Raw genomic sequence first — 21,401 nt, 5'->3', positions numbered from 1 at the left:
TCATACTCTATGATCAAGATCATACACCCACATATATGCACATTCTAAACTCCTACACTGGGAGCTAAGCAATATTCCATTCCATATCCATATTTCCACCAAAATAAACTCTCCATGCTTTCATGTGCTTTCTTCTCCTAAAAAGAAAAAAAATCATTTTGAAAAAAAAAAGAAGAAAGGACGGAAAGGCATGGTTATGAAAAAAAAAGTTATGCTTCATCAAGCATGAGCATGATTGAAAAAAAAATGTAATCATGTCCTCTCCTAATCAATAAAAGAAGGATTTTGGGAGAAGAAAGTAAGCACAAAGGAGAAGCATTTTTCTTTCATTTTTCCTCATATACCATTTCCACTATATACCACACACACATTATGCACGATCTTAATCTTGAGTATGTTTAGTTATCTGCTTTAGTCTAAGTTTTTGACTTAGTAATAAATGTGAATGCAAGTATGCCATGATTGATCCCTACCAAGCTCCACATATCAAAAGGCATCATTTGGTGAGGAATTCAAAATGATACACTTGGAGAGACTGAGTGAATCATTTGAGGAACTTGGTTTTCTTTGCAAAATCATTTGAAAACTTCCGGAATAAGAGTTGAATAAAGATTGGGTGACTAGTGCTCTAACTGTTGTTCTGTCTTTCAACAGCCCAAGGCAATGAGAAGCAGTGTCTCGTGGGAATCAGGGGTAAGGGTAAGCCACCGTGCCAAAGATTATTTAATCTGAGAGAGAGTACATATACCTTGCACCTGTATCTTTGAGATATGCAGCATAGTAGCAACTCCTGATCAACAACCAAGTATTTGTTTCCTTTCGTCCTTCACTCGGGACGAGCAAAGGTTCAAGCTTGGGGGGTTTTGTTGACGGTCGATATCGATCAGTTTCGACCGTCAATATCAGTAAAACAGGAGAGAACTAGTGATGCTTGCAATGCATAAATATGTTAGAGTAATAATATTCCACTAGTATTAGGTCTACTAACCTTTTGCAGAGAATGATCACAAAGTGAAGGAGAATCGACATCAACACCCACGATAAATCAATCGGACGATGTCGAGAACCAGACTTGTGTATGAATGGGCCAAGAACTCAGAATTGACACGACAAACTGGGCCACAATTCACAAGTCTGCAGAGAAGAACGACAGAGGAGGCCACCAGCCAAACCATGGGCTGGTTGGGCCAGCCCCAGGTTCAGCCAAACCTGGTGGTTCGGCCGGACCCCCCTCATCGCCGCTGGAAGCAGGGTTTCTTCTGGACGGTGTGGATTAGCTCCCAATGACGGTTGGAGGGTATTTCCAACCATTCCAACCGTCACAACAGTCATTGGGAGGCTATATAAACCCCTCACCTTCTCACTTCACTCACACACCTCAAGCAAGAGCTCTCTCATTCCTCACAAGTTTAGTTTAGTAGTATCTAGCTAGTGGAATAGAATTAGAATAGGAATCAGGAGTCCGGAAGTCTTCGGAAGAGTTCGGGTATGGCTTTAGTAGCTTTCCTTTCCTCTTTTGTAAGCTTTGTAATTTTGTTCGAATACACTTCTAAATACATTTATGGTATTGAAATACTTTCCGAGTACATGAGTACCTACTTTATATTATGTTCTGGTTATACTGAATATACGGCTAGCTTATCTATGAGATGCTTTGGTGCAGGTATAGTGTTTGCTTATGCAATTACTCTATGTCATGACGATGATATTAGAGTAGTATCTGGTAGTTTAGACGTGGTGTCTAGATTACGAGATATCATTATTTGGGGTTATATATTGCGGATGAGAGGTGGGTCGCTGATGGTGACAGCTCAGTACGGATATTCCTTCGCGCCTATATATAATCCTAAGTTAATTTCCTGGGGAGGGTATTCCTCCGTATTTAGCCCCGGTTGGATGGTCATGACGGGCTATCGTAAGGAACTCTGCAGTCAGGGGTGGCTTCTTGAAGTACCAGGAGGACATCGGATAAAGGATATTAGCTAGCATACCAGTTAACTAGAATATATGTATACTATGTATATTAGAAGTATAGGAATAGATTCTCTTTCTCTTTTCTTTCCACCTAGCTTAGATTATTTATTATGGGGATGAATAGTTAATGCTTGTGTGTCACTCTACCCTTGGATTATCTTAATCTCTGCTTAGAATATGATTATCACAAGTAATATATAAAATATTAGTTGAGTTCTCTCTACAAGATCTTCGCACGGGATAAAATAAATACGATACCCTTGGAATACTCTCGGGTAAAATGCTACAATGGTATATCCGTGCGCTTGCGGATGAACTCTGTAACCATCATATACCAGAAGTATTTCTGCGCCATTGCTGAAAAATTATATTTCTAGTAATATCGTTAAGAAATACCAACACGCCCTTCGTGTCAGATGGCTTTGGTTTGAGTGGCAAGAGCCTGAGAGACCCTGGCTAGGACTGCCGGTGCCCTGCGATGAGACTGATAGAAAGCTCTTCAATGTGGCGACGGAAATAACTATTGGAAATGGCGCGCTAAGGCTAAGTTCTGGAGCTCTAACTGGCTCAATAATCAATCACCCCGAAGCCAAGCGCCGCTGATTTTTCAGATTTCCAGGAGAAAAAATAGGACAATAAAAGATGCTCTCACCGGGAACAAGTGGATCGCAGACCTGCAACCACAGCTCTTCACAACTACGCAGCACTTTCGAGAATTTATCAACCTTTGGGCAGCCCTGCATATACTGCAACTCCAACCGGACACCGAAGATACGATCCGATGGCGGCTCACAGAACATGGCCACTACACGACCAAATCAGCCTATTGGCTACAGTTTGAAGGTTCTATCCCAACACTCCTTAAGAAAATCGTCTGGGACGCATGAGCACTGCTAAAATGCAAATTTTTCTCGTGGCTAATCTTCCAAAACAGAGTTTGGACAGCAGATAGATTGCAAGCAAGAAACTGGCAAAACCAAGTCATATGCCCGCTTTGTCGCGCCGAGCCGGAAACAGCAGTCCACCTCTTAGCCCACTGCCGCCTCTCCAAAAGAATATGGGACGCTGTACGTGATTGGTCACTCCTTCATATCCAACCATCAGAATGGGCCAATGTTGAAACAGTACAAGATTGGTGGATTCAAATCACCTCAGCACAAAACATGCCAAAGAAAGCTCTCAAGTCGATAATTATACTTGTTGCATGGGAATTATGGAAGGAGAGGAACTCAAGGATCTTCAGGAACCTTGCAAACACTCCGGCCTCCATCATGGCAAAAATAAGAGAGGAAGCACACATGTGGGTAATAGCGGGGGCAAAGTGCCTAACAGAGCTCTACTCGTTATGTGAGTAATCCCTTTTACTCCCTTGGTCTGGGATGACCCTAACTCCCATTTTCTTGTATCTATGGACTCTACTTCTCTATCAATATATAAGGCAAATTTCTTGCCTTCCTTTTCAAAAAAAAATTATTATAGAACTCACATGAAAAAAATTCACACAAATTTCACGATAGCAGAAAGAAAGCTAAGCAAACACAAACTAATAGATACCAACAGAAGAAAAAGATCCCCTAATTAGTGAATTCTATTATAGAACCTCCACCCAAAGTTGGCAAATAAATGCACAATTGTCGTCTCAAGTTTACAACATTCATCATTTATTAGCTTGATATTTTCATCATGCCTTTGTAATTGAGCCCATCCCCGAAGCCAATACGTTGCCCTGAAAAGCATCTGCAAATAGGATTTTGATGTTGTTTTATCAAAAACCATATTATTTCTACTAAACTAAAGAGCCCAACATACAATGGAAGCTCCAAAAAGAATAAGTTTTTTTTATTTTTTTACTAACAACCACAAGCCAATTTCCAAACATATGAGATATACTATATGGAGGATAAAGTCCAAAAGAGAATTGTATAGCTCTCCAAAGAAATTTAGATAAATGGCACTCAAAGAATACATGGTATATAAAGTTCAGTTTTGCTGTTTTATAAAGTTCAAATCTGGGAAAAAAGTTTTATATTATATGATAGTAATTCCTTAATCGTCGAAAAGGACAGAGGAGAGTTCACTGGTGTCGAGGAAGACAAGCACTGACTAATGGGTCCCTGATGGCAGCCAGATAAGGAGGAGGATTTGAGCAAGCTGGTTTCAGTCGCTAGAGTTGTGGGCCAAATTAAGCAGATGGGCCGAGCCCATGATGAGAGTAAAGAAGGTTTTCAATTTTATTTCAATTGAAGTAAGTCTATTTTACCTCCCTCAATTCTTGTCATTCGTCAAATCGCATCCCTCAATCGCAAAACCGGGTATATTGTCTCCCTCAGGTGTTAAAACCAGTGCAAAATAACTCCCTTGGTAGTTTTTGACAGTGGTTTTGCTCACGTGGCAACCTAGTGGTTCGCCTGCCACGGCGAGCGCGGGGGGAGGGGCTCATCAACCGTGATGCCTCCTCTATGGTCGGCTCTGCCGACAGTGATGGCTGCTACTCAGCGGTAGTGTCAGGGTGCTTGAGCTCGTCATGGGAGGAGACATTGGCGGTGGCTTGAGGAAGATTCCTCGGTGGTGGAGGAAGAATAATAGAAATGCAACTTACATGTGGGCCGTCACATATTTTTTTTATTTTTTCAATAACTAAGCTGCCACGTCAACAAAACCATTGTCAAAAACCACCAAGTGAGTCGTTTTGCACTGGTTTTAACACTTGGGGGAGGCAATATACCCGATTTTGTGGTTGATGGATGCAATTCGACGAAGGGCAAGAGTTGAGGGTGGTAAGAAATAAAAACTTTTATAAGTTTCATGCCTACCGTGAAACAATGTGGGATGCCTTTTGTTTATTTTTCTGGTAAGTATTTTATACATCCAACTTATTAGGTTCACCATTCGATTTCATGCAATCAAAAATTGCAAAAATAAATAAATAAATAAATTGTGCTCATTAACCTATCTAATATTTCTAGAGATGTTATACAAATGGAAACCTAAAATGTCAAAAGCGTTCCGCGTGAAAACTTGAAAAGGCCCTTGGGTAAAAATTATCATTTCTCCTTTCTTCCTATGGGGCGAAACACGAGAGAAGAATGCAAAAAGAAAGGGAGATTAGACACAAAAAGGTTCAAAGTGAGCATCCTATGGAGTGGGAAATAAACTAGATAATCTGTTATATATCATCGACAAAGCAAGAAATCTATAATATGCCACTAACAAAACTCAGTTCTATAATATGCCATAGAATAACTCATTTTATGCCCTTATATGCCATTGCCACTAGTCAACCGTTAGAGAAAGAAAGGGCCTGTTCAATTAGTTGTCACTTTCAACCTTACAAAATTTTAGCATTACCAAATTTCTGTAAGTAGCAAACTAAACACACTTCAACCATTGCTACCTTACCAAATTTTAGTATTTCTAGAAGCTTCCTCCCTTAAAACTGTATCATAATTTGGTAAAGGCATAAAAACAAACAAAGCAAACACTATCAAAATTTGGTAATGTCAAAATGTGCCAAAATTTGGTAAGATTGATTTAGGCATCCAAGTGAGCATGCCCAAAATATCCATTTTATCCCACCGGATCATCAACTGATTCCATTGGTATGATCCACTATTTTTTTTCTCATTGATGGAAAATAGAAATAGCTTTCATTTTTATCATCCGACTTTATTTGATGCAACATGACATTGTGTAAACTCTCAATTTTACCCTATGGGTAAAAATGGTCATTATTCTCTCTTATATTGAGGCCAATCCCATAGTCATAGAATATGAGTTAAGAAAAGGTGAGAAGGATAATATCGCTTGTGGATGAAAATAGGTGTCAACAATTTCAGACCGCCGTTTCTACCCTCTAGCACCCACATCCCAATCTAAGAGAGAATTTCCTCTAGGCAATCGGATGATATCAGAAGGCCTTGGCTGGGAAAACTATGATATCGAATATGTCCTAATTCCTTCGGGGTATGCAAAGTGGGTGCTGCAATTCTAGCCAAACACTCTTTAAATCTAAAAGGGGATGGGGAAGGTACTGATTGTATCTATGGAGCTATTTTCAACTCTTTAGGACGCTACTCCATTTCTTTGCTGAAATCCTTTTTGAAGAGATGGAACCCAGGCGCGAACACTTTCTTGTTCGAGAGTGGTGAGCGTACTGCAACACTCTTAGATATGCATCGGATTGCGGGTTTGCCATTAGACAAAAAAATTTATGAGGAATTTATTCCTACACATCATGAACTGGATCCCCTTTTACTGTTGTACCCAAAACCGAAGTGTTTATCATGGCTTCTGAAGTTATGGGAGGAGTTACAAGTAGGGGGTGAGGTGTTGCTCCAAGAGTGGTGTGACTACTTTCATAACCGTCTGGGAGGTCCACCTCTTCCTAATGATATTGAATCTTCACTTATCTACAAAATGACTTTTCTAGCACTATGGCTTTATAGTTTTGTCGTCATCAAGGGAGGGCCACGTATTTGGCCTAGGGCATTGGTGATGGCATCTTAGATAGCTATGGGGTGTCGATATGCTTTAGCACAACCTGTTATATGTTCATTATACTAGCACAAACCCTATTGGCCCTTCTTATATGAAGTGGTGTTAGCCTATTCATCATGTTATAAGTTGGAGGGAGTTTATTTGATTGGTATCTTTGGTGGTAAAGCGAAAAGCCCCTTGGTCCATTTTACAGTCATGGTTCTCGGAAACCCATGATGATGAACATAATGTTTAGAACCCCCAAGCGTTTTGGTCTTGAAGAAACCTTTAAATTTTTATGCAAAGATGCCAACATCCATTGGTTTTATGCAAAGATTTGCAAGGATGGTTTGATTATCCATTGGTTTGAGATGGTCCCTTGCAAATCAATCGAGCACACCATCTCAAGCTTGGCTTAGTCATATTGTTTTGATTATCTATTCGTCAGGGTTTGCTTCCTATTAGGCGTGTTGACCTTAAACTCTGTCACCCGGAATGGTTGGCTCAGGGCACAGCTGCATTACAGCAAAAAGAAGATGAGCTAGCTAGTCTTCGCACCAAATTGGCAAATGGCACTGGCTAGGGAAATGGATATCAAACTTCTGCTAGTCAAAATAGCCACCAAACCATGGCAACCGGCCTCAGCCTTGAAGCAATCCAATGGATGGTTAATGAAGGAGTTATGACCTAGTATATGAAAACACATTATTCCATGCGTTCAGGGTACATCAAATCATACCCGCTAGATGTTGATCTTGTGTCTTTTCCAAACAACTACTGCTGACCACAATTCAACAAGTTCAATGAAACGTGATCATCACATAAGCATGTCGCTCATTTCCTTGCCATGCTTATTTGGTTCGCATTCCCCTATCAATTGGAGTTAGTTTCTTTCTCAGGTAGTCATGAACTAATGCTACTAGAATTTAGTCCATGGATCTCTCCAAACATGGCTGCTAGCATTTTCTGCATCTCTCCAAATGTAGAACCTCTAGTCTGAAAAGAGTACAGTACTGAACATGTCCTAGTAGACCAAGACACATCAAGCTCTAAATAACGCATACGCGATGTACACTGTAAGTCTGGTCGCCATAAATAGACAATCGAAGACAAACACCCTCAACTCAATAAGATAGTAGTAGAAGAACCCTACGAGTACCACCGACACAAACAAAATGACGGTGGCGATGAACATTAGGGCCAGTAATCTCCTCCTCACTCATGGAGCGATCGCTGACAACTCTCTGGTGGCTAGCTTTGAGCCGATAGCGCAACAAGGCAGGCGAATATGCTAGGGACGAACATCGCCATCACTATGAAGTCTTGAAGAAGAGCCACTTGCTAGTAGGTGATGAAGGGGGCAACACAGTGTGAATGCAGCTACGGTGGCATGATCTTTGTCCCAAGCAAAAAGAAGCCAAGTTGTACCATCAAGATCTGGAACTACTTAGTCACACCGTGCTAGAAGTGCCATGGTACTCTGGTCTATGCTATCTAAAAAAACAGAAGATAAAAGAATTAGATGCGCAAGCAATTTATCCAGTATATGTGACAAATTATAAATGGATTAGAAAGAACTTTAAAGAAAAAACAGCAGAGCATGGAGCATAGTGAATAAAACTAAAACACGAAAAGAGTAGGCACATGCCCTCACAGGTCACATGCCCCATGCTCCAAAAATTTACAACCTTGCCTATAGTTAAAAGTAATTATAAATATATTAATTTATGTATAATTTAACACCAGAATGAGTTGAAATATATTATTTTGTACACAATTAATCACCATAATTATCATGCAAAAAAAAGATAATTTACTCTATCTGTACATGTACAAAGATTTTATATGGTAAATTATCAGTGAAGAATACAACGATATTGTCAATGCGTGATGTGTGAGTGAAATCAGAAAAGATATAACCCAACATCATACAAATTTTAATCATGGATGGAAAATAACAGTTTCACTTTTTTCATCATGAAGTTCTGGAATTAACTAATTAAGTTGTTTGCTTCGATAAGGTTCATCACTCATTCCTTGATGATCAAGTTATACCAGCATTTCTTTTCCTTTTATATTTTCATGCTCCAATTCTGCAAAGCTTCCATTTCGTTGGGTTTCAGTCCAGTCCTTAAATAAATACTTAAAACCATGAAACAATTAATTTTTCTGTTGATTTCAGTTTTGATTTTTGCATGTGAAATTCTAATACATTATTCAGTTTGATACTGAGATTATATAAAAAAAATGCGTTTCAACAGGTTTCACTTTCTTTACTAAGAATATCACAATTAGGAAGTTCAACTTTTTATCTTCTATTTCTTTCTTCAGAAGTCCTAGTTTTGTTGTTTTAAATCTCAAATAAAGGAAAGTTGATAATAATAATAATAATAATAATAATAATAATAATAATAATAATAATAATAATAATAATAATAATAATAATAATAATAATAATAATCACTTAACAGACAAAAAGGGAAAGATGAGAGTTCATTCTATGCATGGTATCCAGGCAAGAGATCGAAGACAATCACTGACTAGTAGAGTTTGGTTTCAGGAAATATATTTGGGCCAAGGCCGTGGTGAGAGGAAATAAATAAAGAAGGTTTTGTATTTTAATCTAGACAAGCACAGGCTTGGAGAATTTTTACTCATTGAGAATAAGTTCTAAAAATTTTGTAAGTTTTACAATACACCCGACACTGTGTGGGGTATGTTTTTAATTCCAGGTACATATTTTATCTATACTACATTTGACGATTGCTTCATTGCTAAAGCATTGTTTTTATCTTATTTGCTTCACAGTTTGATTCCATGCAAATTTAAAAGCTTTCAAAAATAACAAATAACTAATTTGAGCTCATTCACATATCTACCTACTCCCTCCATCCCATAATATAAGAGAATTTGGGTGGATGTGACACATCCTAGTACAACGAATCTGGACAGACCCTAGAATCCCTTATATTATGGGATGGAGGGAGTATATCTATATTCCTAGAGAGGTACGGCCTAAGCTGCCATAGCTATCCACACAGCTACTTCTACTGTTGCACTGTTCATGGTTAGTAGTAGTACATGCTTTACTTTACCGTTTGCTTGGCCCTCTTCATAGATGCAAACTCTTTGGCTTTTGCATGGCTCCATAGCCTGTACAAGGGGTCCATCATAGGTTGGACCAATCATCAGTGATACAAGAGGCAAGCTGTTATGTTGAAAGCAAAATTCAGTTGGTTTGTAGTTTGGGCCATTTGTCAGTGAGATATAAATACCACAATGCATGTTGGCCGGCGTTTGCATTTTGTAAAGAGCCCTTCTCTTCCTTTTAAATAATATAATAAATTGTTGGTCATATAACCATTGAGATTTGAAATGATTGCATGTATAACGTATAGAGTTTGTAATATGTGTATTCTATTATGTTTTCGATGGTGAGAGGAACAAACGAGTCCAAAACTAAATATATTTGAACAATTTATCATATAACAAACTTATATCCTGTTTGGAATATAATAACATTTAAACAAAAATATTTGAGTGTTTGTACATGGGCCGCAAGACATATTAAGTCCGTTGTGTGTCAAAATATAATATTGCAAGTTGTTTCTTATAAATGTGATGTTTGTACTGATTTTGACATTTCAAATTTGCCTGAATTTTCTTCCCCGGCAAAGGCTACCAACTTCTATTTATTTCTTAGAAAAAGCTTTCCAGATGGTCATGTTTACTTATATATTTAGGTAGTGAACTTATGAAAGGAAATTAAGTAAAGAAATCGCATTAGTATTGACAAGGAAAAGGTGATCGAGGTATCGAGACAGAACTTGAAAAACTTATTTTGTAGAGTAGAGGTCTGAATTTAACACATACTATTTGTTTGAAACTGGGTGATAAGATGTAGAAACACATCTCGGGCGAAAAACATTAAACATGTAAATTACGAACACAAGAATGTGTGAGGCTGATTATTTGGATGATTCACATGTATAATGTCAATTCTATGCAAATAAAAGGAAATAATATGTCAATGTTGGGTTCTTTAAAACTCCTAAAAAATATAGAGAAAGGAATATTTAGTGCCAAAAAGATAGGCGTTAGTTATTAAAAAAGATCATATAAAGAGAAAAAAAACATTTTGTCGATTACTTTAAAAGCCCTCAAATGGTCATTTAGATTGAACACATTTTTCCTAAAAAATAATTTATCCATGAAATAAATATATAAATATCCCATTGCTTTAGTGTCCTCACTAATCTCATGCGATCCCGCGGCAACGCGCGGGACGTTTTTCTAGTATAACTAATATGTTTAGAGATGTTATACAAATGGAAATATCAAAAGCATTCTGAAAGAAATAAGGTGCAATGCTTTTTGGGAAATATAGCAAATTTTAACATTAAAACTTTATCCTAGAATATAATAGTTTTTTCACCTACATTCTCTTCGTAATCAATCACAATTTTCCACTATTCGAATTCTTCACCTAACTCCTCTTCTCAACTACTAATCTTTTCCCACTTAATTATACTTACTTTCTTAACACCAGTGTGTGACTAAAAGATCCTATATTTTGAGATGGCTGTAGTAGTTTTAGAACTGCTTTCTAGAGCAAAGACACATTTTTTCAGAAAAATCCAAAAATCACTTTCGGAGAAATCCAAAAAAATCACTCTAGGACAAGTCTGAAAATGACCAGATCAAAAACTTTGATGCAGAGTCATTTCAATTTTTTTGATGCAGAGTTATTTTCTGAAATTCTAAAAATTAAGTCCGGAAATCACTTTAGGACAAGTCCGAAAATAATCAAATCCAAAATTTCGATGCACAGTGATTGTTGACGGTTGTTATAGACCAATTTCGGCCGACAATATAACCGGAATTAAGGAGAACTAGCTATGCTTGCATGCATATTTTGTTTAAGAATAATCTATCTCCACTTGTACTTGGAATTTTATTTGTTTGCTGAGAACTCTACATATTTTGTTTAAAAATAGCTGAACAATCAATCACCGCCCGTCGAGAGGTAGACTCATGGGTGGATGGGCTTACATATCCAATAAAATAACATCAAATAGGCCCAACCACCACATCACGGAGAATAAAGCCCAACAAAAGACGCACCTGCCAAAAGTGGAGGCCGGATGGGCCAGCCCAGGTTCATCCTGGTCTTCCACGTGCACGCTCCAGATGCACTGTCATTGTTGGAGGGTGTTTCCAGCATTTCCAACTGCCATAACCGTCATTGAGAGGCAATATAAAGGGGTGCTCATTCAAGAAGAAGATCAAGAAGAAGATCAAGAAGCTCTCTCAAGTTTAGTTTATTGTTCTAGTGCGAGTGGAGTAGGAATAGAATACATAATAGTTTTCTTAGTCCTCGAGTCTTTAGGAGATTTCGGGTATGGCTCTAGTAGCTCTTCCTTCTTTTGTGAGACTTATAGTATAATGAAATATTCTACTTTATATAATTTCGGTCTTTTACTTTATTCACATTTCTCAAGTACCGACTTTAGTTTGTACTTGTCTCGATATAATTGTGTAGCTAGCTTACTAGATATATGCATTGGTGCGAGTTTAATGTTCATGCAAATGATTGATCTATGTCATCTACAGAGATGTCGAGTATAATCTAATAATGTAAGTGTGGTGCTTAGATTATTCGATACCATTAATTGGGGTTATATGTTGCAGGTCAGTAGAGGTGGGCTGCTGATGGTGACAGCATAGTACGAGCATTCCTCCATGTTAATATATAATCCTAAGACACTTTCCCGGTATGGTCATATTCATTACCGGTCGGATGGCCATGACGGGTTGTTGTAAGGAACTCGGCAATCGGGGGTGGTCTCTAGAAACACTAGAAGGGCATAGCTAGGGGTATTGGTTGCATGATTGTATACTAGTAAGCGTAAACTAAATAAACTATATACAAGAATTATATGAATGATTCTTTTCTTATTCTTTCTCCACTTTGCCTAGATTATATTTTAGTGAAAAGTATCTTGGTTCTTTCTTTTGTGTATCAACCTTGTCCTACCCTTTGCATTAATTAACCCCTGCATAGACTTTGCTCTATAGAAGTAATATATGAATTATTAGCATAGTACTTTCTTATCATATCTTTCCTTGGGATTAAATTAATATGATACCTTGGATTACTCCCGGGTAAAATGCTACAACGGTATATCCGTGCGCTTGCGGATCACATATGTAACCATAAATATACCAAGAATATTTCGGTGCAATTGCTAGGAATTATATTTCTAGTAATATCGATGAAATATCAACAATGATTTTAAAATCACTTTATGACAAGTTTGAAAATGACCAGTACCAAAACTTTGAGCGCAATCATTTTCGGAAATTCCCAAAAAAACACTTTTAGACAAGTCCGAAAATGACCAGTACCGAATTTCGGCTCACAACCATTTTCGGAAATTCCGAAAATCACTTTCGAACAGGTCCGAAAAACACCAGAAGTGAAAAATAAGGAATGAGAATCACTTTTAGAAAATATTTTGAGCACCAAACTCATCCCTAGACATCAAGGCAACATCCCCTTGCTTTCCTACCAACTCAAGAGCAAATAGAAAAACTATACCAATACGAATACCTTTACGCCATCTTCTTCATTGCCTTGATCAATGCTGAATGGCCTTTGGCTTGATGTTCATCAACAAATCACATCCTCATGTTCTTCGACATTACATCTTACGCTGTTTCTTCACCAAGGGTTGATCCTCAGCAACTTGTGCCATCCATCCCATGGCCTCGATCGGTTCGTCGGTGTTCAGCCAAGCACTTGCTCCTCCAGCACTGAGTTGGGTCCTTTGGCGTCAAGCCTCCGCTTGCCCTTCTCCCATGCATGGTCCATCGCGTAGCCAAGTATTGCCAACTCTTCACCACATCTAGACATCTTCCGTCACTTCTAGGCTTGGATCATAGTGTAAACCTCATTGTATTACATCTTTTTCTTCATCATCTTCATCGGCTCTTCATCGAACTAATCCCTTCTTATACATTCAATAAGCGCATTAATCCCTTAATTGTTTGTCATCAATTAACCAAAACTACAAATCTTATCAAATCATGTTTAAAGTATTCATAATGGTAAAACAAATCATAACAAAATAAATGATACTTACAAGATTAATGGTCAAACTTCTGATGTGAAAAGTTAGCAGCACCAAATATAAAAATATGGAGGGAGTACGTCATTTAAATTGGGTCCATCCATATCGGCACGGCACCTGCTTTGTTTCAAGCTTCGACAGTTACAGTAGTTGACGATGGGCATAAAAATCTCCTTCTAGAAGGATAATTGGAGTGTTGTACTAATGCGTGTGCACATGCATATAGACTTATATGGAGTCTTTAGCCCCCTGTCTGCTCATTTATGTAGATAATCCGTGTTGTTTTTGTTATTGCTATATATCTTTGACTTGATTATTCAGTTGCAAGCCAATGAGGAAGTAATAATAAGTGGTACAGTGTGTGTGTCTATATATATATATATATATATATATATATAGATATATATATATATATATATATATATATATATATATCCTCTGAAATGTGTCTTTCTCTCCTTCATTATCCAAAAATCCTGTGAAATGGACATCCAATGCTAGGTTCATGGTCACACCTCTTTGGTTCAATGTGTGTAATGTCCTTGTCACAGTTAAATTTGTTGTGATTTTATCACCTCTTAAACACAAAAGACAGAGATTTTGCTTGGTTGACAATACACGATAGATGTTGGCCACTGCAGATACAGATGCATGAAGGGCGCGGATAAGCGGGAAATAAAATATTGTGCGGGAACTGGAAAATAAATTAATAAGTGGGTTTTTATATGGATAGCGGGACTACCCACTTACATCCCTAACTGCACATCAACAGGTACAGTAAACACGACCTTATTATGCTGCCAACAGAGAGTGACAATAGGAAGGGGGAAAGTGTTTTTGTATGTTCTTCTTCCTTCTTCGACCAATTTGCTCCATCGAGATCTATTAATCAGAGAAAAAATAATACTCCCTCCATATTTTAATGTATGACGCCGTTGACTTTTCGACCAACGTTTGACCATTCGTTTCATTCAAAATGTTTGTGCAAATATAAAAACATTTATGTCATGCTCAAAGAACATTTGATGACGAATCAAGTCATAATAAAATAAATGATAATTACATAAATTTTTTGAATAAAACGAATGGTCAAACGTTGGACAAAAAGTCAACGGCGTCATACATTAAAATATGGAGGTAGTATTAGCTTCTCAATCTAACGTTGAGAAGCAACTTCACCGCAATGGTACTATGGAACTTATATTGTAGAAAGTCGTCGTGTTGACGAGGGATCCCAGTAATCAGTCTTCAGAAATGTATCTAACAGTGTCAGTTTTTAGTCGGCCATATCATGGAGGACTTTTTCCAATGGAAGCAAGCAGGGATACCTATATTGAGAAATGGAGCTACCAACATTACAGTTGCATGCAGATCGACTTGTAGCTGCAGCCAATCTTTCTTCAAAACAAATCAAATTAAGGTCGTCAATCATGATCTGATTTGGAAGAAATGTTCAGATCTTCAGAGAAGTCATATCTTTGGTTTATTACCACATCGAGGAGCTAGGAATGTGTTTGCAATGGAAGCAAAAGCAGGATCTACTTAATTAAATTGCGTTGAGAAATTGATTGGGTTAGGGTAGTTTTTATATCGTTTTGTCAGTTTTTATTTGTTCAGATTTTTTGGCAGCCTTTCCCTTTCTTGATCTGTTATGTACTTGACACGCGGATCTCCTGCGCGTTCTAAAAATTGAGAAAAATTTCAAACTCTCCATCTGTTGCTTGGTTAGGAAAAAGAATGTCAAAGCTCAACCATTTCATTAATTCATTTGCAGCCCCTCATGTGTTGTGCCAACCAAACTTCTCCACGCTTGTTTGTACAAATTTTCTAGAGTTTAGGTTCGATCAATCTCGTCATGGGAGTTATTCAACGCTTCCTAATTTATATGACCTAATGGGAGGATATGATGGCAACTCAACAATACAAAGTCTTATACAATTATAAAAACTTGTATATAGCCACTTATTAATTGGACACGCTCAGAGGATATATTTGATGGAAAATTTTGATATATGCCACATTAAATATGCTATTCGAAAATAAAAGATGGATAGATATGATATATATGGCACTCCAAAAGTTGGTACCTTTGATATACGAGAACTCATTTCCGATCCGTAGGAGAGGGGCGATGGAGGAGGAAGGGGACTGGTCGTCAACGGCGGAGAAAAGCGAGCGATGGCCGGCCGCCGCCGCCGCCGTGAGGGCAAGGGAGAGAGCAAGAGGGGAACATCGGTCGAGTGGCGGCTAGGGTTTAGGGGAGGTGGAGCCTGGAGGGATGTTCGGTTTCGCAAAAAGACCCCTCACTTTACGCTTTTCAGAGCGCACTTCTGTTTTCTGAATTTTCTCTTCTTACCATAAGATATTTCATATTTCAAAGGGCCGGGGCGTAAGAATACATGGCTGAGGAATGTACGTCTAGGGATCTATAATAAATTATCGGTAAAATCGAGGGTTTTTTTGAAAAATAACCAGATCCCACAGCTCGGCGCTCGCTCGCGAAATCTGGCTACCTGGGCTTCGGGGCGCGACGTGGATAGCGCGGCGATCGAACACGTGACTCCAAATCGCTGTGGGAGCTTCAGTTGGGGGCAGGTTTTAATTTATCTGATGTAGAAGGAGAGCAGGAAGGAGAAGAAAGGCTACAGAGTGTTTTAGAGTTTAGTATACCACTCGATGTTTAGTATACCATAGCCTATCAAATTCGTGCCTACTCGATGTTTTATTGGGAATTTTACTACTGTTCTGGTTTGTCAAATTCCAATGTGGCATCTTGTAATAATGAGGCTAGTCTCAGGACCTAAGGGTTTAGGGTATCCATTAGGTAAAACCCACGTTTTATCATTTGTTCCAAGAAAACTATGTGTTGAGGGTAAAGTGTCATATGCTCCCTCCGTCCCATTTTAAATGCAACCATAAGTTTCCGCACCTAACTTTGATCATCCGTCTTATTTGAAAAAATTTTATAATTAGTATTTTTGTTGTTATGAGATAATAAAACATAAATAGTACTTTATTCGTGACTTATGTTTTTAATTTTTTTAAATAAGACGGACAGTCAAAGTTGGTCGCGGAAAACCATAGCTGCACTGAAAATGGGAGGGAGGGAGTATAAGTTTGTATTATCGATTTTGTTAGTATATCTTTGTATAATAATCATGAAAAATATGAGATATTATATATATACACACATATATTAGCCACAATTTAACTAGTGTCGGTTATCGTAGTACGACGATGTGTATGTATCTACAACCAGTTAGCATGTTATTATTATTGACTATTGTGTTGTATTTTCATACCCATATAGTGCGAGAGCTAGGAAGATAAAGTACAGGATATGTGCAACTTTGACCACTATTTTTCTATTATAATACAACAATAATATCTAATAAACTATTATAGTTTAAAATTACTTAACTAAAATCTACCCATATGATTTTTATGTTTTTAAATTAAATATTTTTGAGAGATATTTATAATTAGAGTTTTAAAAGTTAATTTATTATAAATTAAATCAATGTACCCATATGATTTTTATGTTTTTAAACTAAATATTTTGAGAGATGTTTATTATTAAAGTTTTAAAAGTCTAATCATAGTTAAATCTATGTACGCATGTGATTTTTGTATTTTCAAACTAAATATTTTGAGGTATATTGATGATTAAAGTTTCAGAAATTTGAACGAGTCTAGTCAATTACCACTACTTGGAAAACCATTTTTGGAGTCAAGGCCCTTCCATTTGTTCAGGTGGGCTTTTTTTTTTTTTGAATCACACATCCACCTGCGAAAACAGGAACGGGAGGTGAGATGTTTGAAAGTCAACTAACCATGTATTTAAACTCGGAGGGGAGTATACAAAAGTTTTTCATCTTTAATTCAGCGGCTGATTATTATTATATTAAAAAAATCTGATATGGTATGCCACGGGCACATATCAAATATTCCGATCTGTACCGTACACAAGCATCTTCCCATTATTTCTGATAAATATTTTACATTTTTACTAGAAGTTTATCATTCAATGTTTACTTCAAGAAGGTTTCTGGACGAAAAGAATGTATGACGACCATTCTATATGTGAATTCGCATGTTAGATCTTACTTGTTGATGACCAAGTATGGGATTCTGGAGATCGATAAGTCTTCAACGAGCAGGAAAATTCACGGAGTTTACTTTCTTGAAGGAGAGTAACGTTGACGTTTACCCACAACTACAGAAAAGATGATCGATGCTGGTTGGGAAATGGGAACTGACCATACGTATCGAATTTCTCAACTGGCACCTAGTAGATAGCGGGTTTTAGAAGGACTCAATGATACCAGTTTAGGAACCAGCACATTTAAAGTTCAAGGAATGAAAAAAAAAAGGCATCATCCGTAAGATCATCATCATCCAATCACAGATTAATCATTAAAAACAAAATCAATATGAGTACAGAGAGCTTCCATCGCTATTGTTGCCGTCATCGAGATAGCCACCCCCGTGGTTGCGGCGGCGGATTCGGTCACCCCCGAGCATGCAACGGCGCATTTAGCCACCAGCAAGCACACGGCGCCAGATCCACTCACTGTCGGTCTTGCCAATGGCAATTGAGGCGGCGTCGATCGATCAGATGGAGAAGAGGAGGAAGGAGGGGCGGTGGAGAAAGAATATATGAGGAAGACGCGGGGCGGATGTGGCGAGTTCACAAGTAGATAAGGACACTGGCTCGGTCGATCAACTTAACCGATTTTTTTTAATTATATGTGTTAGCTTTTAAAGAACCAACCCCTATAATAATATAGGTATCCTTTTTTTAAAAAAAAACAAAATACTAACCTAGAACAGACACTTATATGTTCTTAAAAGTACCGGTTTTTAATCCCTTTCACCCTGTGGAGTGGGAAACGGTTAATAGCACTCCATTCGATTATATTACAAATAATTAAGGTTTTATAATGCATGCAATCGATGCATTTATACTTAACCATTAACTTTGAATTTTACCTCGCATTAACTTTCAAAGATAGTTATAGTTTTCTTAAAAATAGTTTAATGATATATAATCAATGACCAATCATCAAACTAATGTCTTCGTGACCGCATCACTACCCAAAACATCTTCTCTTTTAAAATAATGAATATCAAACTTGATCTTTATTTCACTCGAAGCTACAACACACAAAATCCAGGTAAAAAAACAAAAATAACTAGAGTCGTTGGGAAGCATGCTAATGTTAATGTTAATTTAGAAGGTCGTTGATAAAAGAGTGAGGTGCACATGCGGTCCTTAAACTTGTACGGATGTGTCATCTATATCTCTGAACTCTCAAGATGTATTTCTGGGTTCCCGAACTTGTCATGAGTATCATATAGGTCCAAACGAACTTCAACCCGCTCCGTAAAATAACGTAGCATGCCACGGTGACGCTTACGTGTGAATGGGATTTACATGTCAGTCACATAGAAAAATATAAAATTTAAAAAGAGAAGAGAGAGGAGAAAATGATGTTTTTAATTTTGAAAAAATAAATGAAAAGGAGTGGAGAAAAAATATGTTCTTAATTTTTTTCTATATGTGAATGACATATGGGTTCTAATGACACGTAGTCGCCACTGTGACATGCCACATCAGCACAAGAAGCGGGTTAGAGCCCGTTTGGATCTATATGTGATCCGAGAAAAGTTGAGGGACCTAGAAATGCATTTTGAGAGTTCAGAAACCTAGGTGACATATCCACACAAGTTTAAGGACCGTCCGTGCACTTTACTCTTGATAAAATGAGCGTCTAACATGGAATCCTCCGGATATTGAACCTAAGCACTTTTGCTTCAATCGAAGCTACATCCACTTATTACATATTTTTTGACACAAATAAGTCTAAATACAAAAAAAACAAAAGAAAGGTTAGGTCGTTAAGTCGTCGGCAAACATGCTTTTTCGTCGATAAAATATAGCCACACATTACCACAAGTACACGACGACACAATCAACATATCCACCTCACCTATGATTAGCTTAATTAGCTCCAACGACAACTAACGAAGGCATATCCATATGCATCGCTCTTCTTCTATCTAGACTACAGGTCAACAAACCCCTTGCCCTATTTCTACTTTTTTTGTCGATCACGCCATTGATCACCTCCAAGCTTAGCTTCGAGCTCCAGATTGTTAGATGCGTGCATGGCGATGGAGGCGGAGGAGGAACGTGACACGCTTCTGCGCCGGGTGCTGATCAGGGCGGCGCGAGCGGCGAGAGCCGCGGTTCGCATCGCTGCTACTACTACCGCATCGTCTCCTTCTTCCCCGGCACTGGCGGCGGCGCTGTCACGGACGCCGAGCCTGCTCGACTGCATGGACGGCGACGACGACAGCATCTTCTACACGCCGGCCTCCTCACCGGTGGTCGTCCACTACCCGAGGCGCGTGCAGGTGCAGCAGCAGCAGCAGCCGTCGTTGAGCCCGTCGCCGGTGGCCGCGGCGGCGGCGGCGGCGGACGACATCGATAGGCGCGCGGCGGAGTTCATCGAGAGGTTCCGGCGGAACGAGTCGCTGGAGCTGCGGTACTGCGCGGTGTACTCGCCGCTGACGCCCGCCAAGCCGCCCATTTCGCCGGACACGTACTTCAAGCTCTCCGGGGCTCATCACCATGGCGCGGTGGCGGCCGGTGGCTCGCCGGCGCCGGCGCCGAGCTCGCTGAGGCCCAGAAGGCCCAGTGGCATGTCCATCAAGTGGCCCACGGCCGGAAGGCCCACTGTCCGAGTCTAGCGCACGTACGGCATATCTTTGGGACGCTCCTATGATAGTTTCGTGATTAAATTGGTATTAAACTTGTAGTTTTGTGATAATTTTTGTTTTTAAATCTGTAGTTTTATAATACTTCTTCCTAAATCGGTAGTTTTACGATAAATTTGTTGCTAAATCTGTAGTTTTATGATACATTAGTTTAAATATGTAGTTTTGCGATAGTTTGGTCGATGTATTTGTAGTTTTATGAAATTTACTCTAAAAATTAGTTTGCACTTCAAATAAATTGTATATTAATAAAAAATTAGAATGCCACCAATTTTTTTAACCGATTCATTCATAGCATTTGCTGATTGATCCTAAGTACTGATAAGTGGTAAATCATACTCCCTTGGTTCATACCTCCGTTCTAAAAAAACTATGTTTTTTATCCAAAAATTTGTCTCAGCAAACTATAATTTTATACTGAGATCTAATATACCTCTTTAATACTATATTATTGTTTTCTTTTCATTTTATACCTCTTTAATACTATTTTATTGTTTTCTTTTCATTTTATACCTCTTTATACTATTTTATTGTTTTCTTTTCATTTTAGCTACTGAACCAGTACTATACTCCCTCCTCTTCCTCCTACCTAATCTAAATTTGACTAGCTAAAACTATAGGCTTTAAAATATTGGCGGTTGTTAAACCCCATTTTGACCACCAACCTTAAATTGGGTAAAAAGACGTTCAAATGTAATAGTTTGGTTTAGTTTAATCTATTCGTATAGTTTTGTCGTGTGTTAGCTATTTTACCGAAGTCATCCAAATAAAGCTGAAAATGCATGCATTTGGAAAAAATGGTGCCGAACAGGCTAAGAGGCCCGACAAACTGGATCGACCATGCTGATCAGGCGATCCATGCTGATCAGCCACCCTAACACGACAAGTGTAGAAAAAGTACATGTGAGGTCCCTCGTCTTGTCATCGGATTATGAAATCATCCTCAAACCATAAAACCAGATATATGTCATCCCTTAACTTATAAAACCAGATCATTTTGGGTCCTCAAGCGGTTTTGATCCCGGTTTTATCCGG

The 21,401-nt window shown here is 38.3% G+C and overlaps 1 long non-coding RNA gene across 3 annotated transcripts; it reads right to left on the bottom strand.

The window, feature by feature from the left end:
- Window positions 1-7,478: 7,478 nt before the first annotated feature.
- Window positions 7,479-15,821, bottom strand: LOC9268865 (uncharacterized). Of its 3 annotated transcripts, XR_003243795.2 has the most exons (5): window positions 15,671-15,821; window positions 13,596-13,700; window positions 13,064-13,460; window positions 11,575-11,680; window positions 7,479-7,944 (listed from the first exon to the last, which is right to left on the bottom strand). It is a non-coding gene; the product is annotated as an uncharacterized lncRNA (long non-coding RNA). The 3 variants fall into 3 exon arrangements; XR_001548138.3 differs by lacking the exons at window positions 7,479-7,944; window positions 11,575-11,680 and having other exon boundaries at window positions 12,931-13,463; XR_001548139.3 differs by lacking the exons at window positions 7,479-7,944; window positions 11,575-11,680 and having other exon boundaries at window positions 12,931-13,460.
- Window positions 15,822-21,401: the final 5,580 nt, after the last annotated feature.

The sequence above is a fragment of the Oryza sativa genome, chromosome 8 (genome assembly GCF_034140825.1).
Source record: "Oryza sativa Japonica Group chromosome 8, ASM3414082v1".
Taxonomy (NCBI): domain Eukaryota; kingdom Viridiplantae; phylum Streptophyta; class Magnoliopsida; order Poales; family Poaceae; genus Oryza; species Oryza sativa.
Note: the sequence above shows the minus strand (reverse complement) of the source record. Positions and strands in the feature narration are given on the sequence as shown.